At 36.1% G+C, this 3,524-nt stretch overlaps 1 long non-coding RNA gene across 1 annotated transcript; it reads left to right on the top strand.

Moving 5' to 3' along the window:
• The first annotated feature begins 1,166 nt into the window (after positions 1-1,166).
• Positions 1,167-2,405, top strand: LOC122145455. Its single transcript, XR_006160338.1, has 3 exons — positions 1,167-1,255; positions 2,040-2,109; positions 2,296-2,405. It is a non-coding gene; the product is annotated as an uncharacterized LOC122145455 (long non-coding RNA).
• Positions 2,406-3,524: the final 1,119 nt, after the last annotated feature.

Here is a 3,524-nt window from a genome sequence, read left to right as displayed (position 1 = left end):
TGCAAATCTGTCTTTCCCTCAAAAGTGTATTTAGTTATTTTTATTCCAACACTTGTAGTCTCATATCTATCCAGCCCTTGCTGGATGCATAATGTCACAATAAGACATAAATGGAAATAAAATTAATAGAACAGGCCCAAACTTCATCTCATGACTCATATACAGTAAATAGTTGCCAATCATTTAAAAGGCCATTCAGAGTGATGATGAAACCAAATATACAATTATAGGATGGTGTTTATTAATTCTTTTCATGGGACCTTGCTGTCAGACAGACACAAGAAGACATTTATGGGATTTTCCACTTAGTTTTTTTCGTGATGATTAATAAACTGATAAGATTGCTGACCCGAGTGATGAGGTGTTGCAGCAGTTATGAAACAGCAGAGCAGAGGAGCCTGAGCATGGGGCGCCATCTCAATGAAGCTGTCACTCAATCAGCAGACAGGACATAATAATTTAGCTGTTAAAATAACATCCCATCTCATCCAATTCCTCCGCATAGAAAGAGATGCACAAATCAATAAGTCAGCGGAGAACAGAATTTGACATGTACTTTTAATTCCGTCATGTCCTCGTTTTGTTTGTGGTGGGCGATGAGAAAATGATGATGTTGGTTCATTCTGGCGAGGACTCCAGTAATTCAGTGGAGTTTACACAACTCACCTACTGCAGTATCGAAATAGATGTCTTTTCACAGGAAATTTGTGTGTATGTGTGCAAGCCCTCAGGCTCATACGCTTACAGACTTGCTTTAAAACAGGTCTTTTGTTTTTATGTTAAATGTCCTGGAAAAGGGAACAGGAATTAGACATGTCAAAAAAAAAAAAAGAGAGAACAAATAAATCTTTCTCTCTTTCAGGGAGTCCCCTTCCTCGGCCAATGGTGCAGAAGCGATGGTTTGTGGCAGTGAGGTTGGTGTATGAACGTGTGTGTTTTGGGGAGCCAGTTTTTCTCTCTATCACTTACACTTTTCTCTCTATCACACACTGTCTCAGTTGTTAATCACTTTTAATTGCCCCTGCAGGGTGCACAATCTGACATATTAGCTCATTCAGGTGGCATAACTACTCCATTATGTTAATTATAGCAGCTGATAAAAATAAAAAACCTGTTTCTTGTACTCTTCATTTGTGAGCACATCCATCATTGGTATTGGTCCATCATTCTTCATTTCTCTCTTGTGTTTCTATTCTGTTGTAGATTCATGCTGACTCACATGTGACTTGTCTACCAGCACCAGATGTGCATGATGGTAAATTGCATATTCAAAATATCAGTGTCTTTCCTTTAATTCATTTTTCTTTACTCATTTTTAATGATCCAACCCAAATAATGTAAGCAGAATTGGACCTTTAGAATCCCACAGTTATACTCACAATTTTTTTTTTCTGTTATTAGTCATCAAAGCACTATTCTTTATGAGGTTTAAAGAGATCGTTCGCACAGAAATGTTGGTGTTGTTTTTGTTTAATTTTGTTAGTGTAATTCTAAAGCTGTATGACTTACTTTCTTCTGTTAAGCACAAAAGAAGATATTTTTAAGAATGTTGGTAAGCAAACAGTTGACGGTAACCATTGACTTCTATAGTATTTAAAAAAAAATAATATAGAAGTCAAAGGCTACCGTCAACTGTGATGAGTGAGTTAATGATGTAAATGATGACAAAATTTTCATTTTTGAGTGAACTATCCCTTTAACCATCAAATAATCAGATAAATAGTTGTCAACCGACATGGCTTTCAATGGCTGATGCTAATACCAATAGAAGAATCCAGTGCTAGCAAATGAGATGTACTCAAACTAGCTGAAATGAAACTGAAATTTACTCAAATTTCACAAACAAATGACAATCAAGTTTATTATTCATTGACAAAGTCATCAGTAGAATCTGTAAGTGACGAAGTAGTGGGCAAACATTTAACAAAGTTACTGGGTAATTTCTAAATGGTGAAATATTGTCCAATATCAGTCTGTCAGTTGAAAATAATAATAAAATAATATAATGAAACTTATGGGCTTTTTAACACATTGTTTAGCTCCCCCTGAAAGTCCTGACCCAAATTCAACAATTGGACAGGGCACTGGGTTCATTACTAGAATGGCCAGGTAAGAAATCTCTTGTGAGACATTAAATATGAAGTTAAATCATTTTAAATCTGTCATTTTTACACTATGTAGAATGGAATTGGAACAAATTACGGAAAAAAAACAATTCTGCCAAGTGTTTGAATCTGCATAAAGTTCTGAGATTGAAAACTCTGAATAGACTTATTTTCTGCATGTTCATCACAGCTTGCTGTTTCCCTTCTCTGTTCTTCCGTAAGAGTCCTGCAAATTAAAAAATCCCAACCATCATTCCTTGACACATACAGAGAAGAATGAAAACGCTGCTTCAGTTTTAAGCTTCAAAGTTTGTGCTGTTTGTGCATTCTGTTTGTGTAATTCTTCAAAACTTGTCAATAACAGTTCTAACTGTGTTCATTTACACTGTATGAATGTTTCAAATTCATACTAATATTTCAAATGGTTGCTTTGGGTGAAAATTCCTTTTGTTGCATGTCACTCTCGGTAAGCCTGAAATTACATTGTATGTTCTATTATGTTGTTACCTGAATAGAGTCGTTTAGAACAGCGAGTTTTGTTGGCTTTTTTAGTGTTTCTTTGTATCCGAGTGTGTGCATGTTGTTGCAGCGTTCACTAAATTGAGTGTGTGTGGGGCAGACCACTCTCAAGAAGGTGAGGTCATCGGCCAAGGCTATACACGCCCGATCCTCTTGTCTCAAAATCCACACCTGTTTCTGACTGCCTTTGCAAATTATTACAGGATCAAAGAAGAATTAGTTGAAGCTCTCCTGTATCTGTCAAAGACTTCTAACTTTGGGATCATGACTCAAGAAAATGCCCAGATTTATCTCTGTGGTTTTTATTTTCAGAGGTTACGTATCGCTGTAACCTGGAGACCAGTAGAGTCATGAAGAATTAGATTATTAATACATCCGCTTGCACTTTATAGCAGCTGCCAAAACAACAGGAAAGGACATGGCCTCACGTTTTCAATTGATGAGCTGATTATATTAATATCTCGACCTTTAAACCTCTGTGTCAATCAAGCTCTGAAGTTTTTTTGAGAAGCTGGCCCTGTATAAATCTTAATATCTTTTTATAATCACACTCCATTCTGTGATTAAAAACCCTGGAGACCTTGAAGTATGAATCATGCTGAGCGTGTGTGTTGTGGGGAGGTGGGTTGAGAGGATGTTGAATTATGTCATCCATTCCTTTTCCAATGACATAATGAATTGTGCGTGTTAGAAAGTGAATGGATTAATAGTAGTTTGCTAGTATAGTCAGCACCCAGGAATGCACTGTAAAGGATTTCAATTTAGCTTTCGTACTAAAATAGCATCAGGATCAATGACCACATCAGCATCAACAACAACATTTACATGCACATCATTTTTTTAATGAATACTTTTATTCAGCAAATTAAATTGATCAAAATTAACAGTAAAGACTGACAA

The sequence above is a fragment of the Cyprinus carpio genome, chromosome A7 (assembly GCF_018340385.1).
Source record: "Cyprinus carpio isolate SPL01 chromosome A7, ASM1834038v1, whole genome shotgun sequence".
In the NCBI taxonomy this organism is placed as follows: domain Eukaryota; kingdom Metazoa; phylum Chordata; class Actinopteri; order Cypriniformes; family Cyprinidae; genus Cyprinus; species Cyprinus carpio.
Note: the sequence above shows the minus strand (reverse complement) of the source record. Positions and strands in the feature narration are given on the sequence as shown.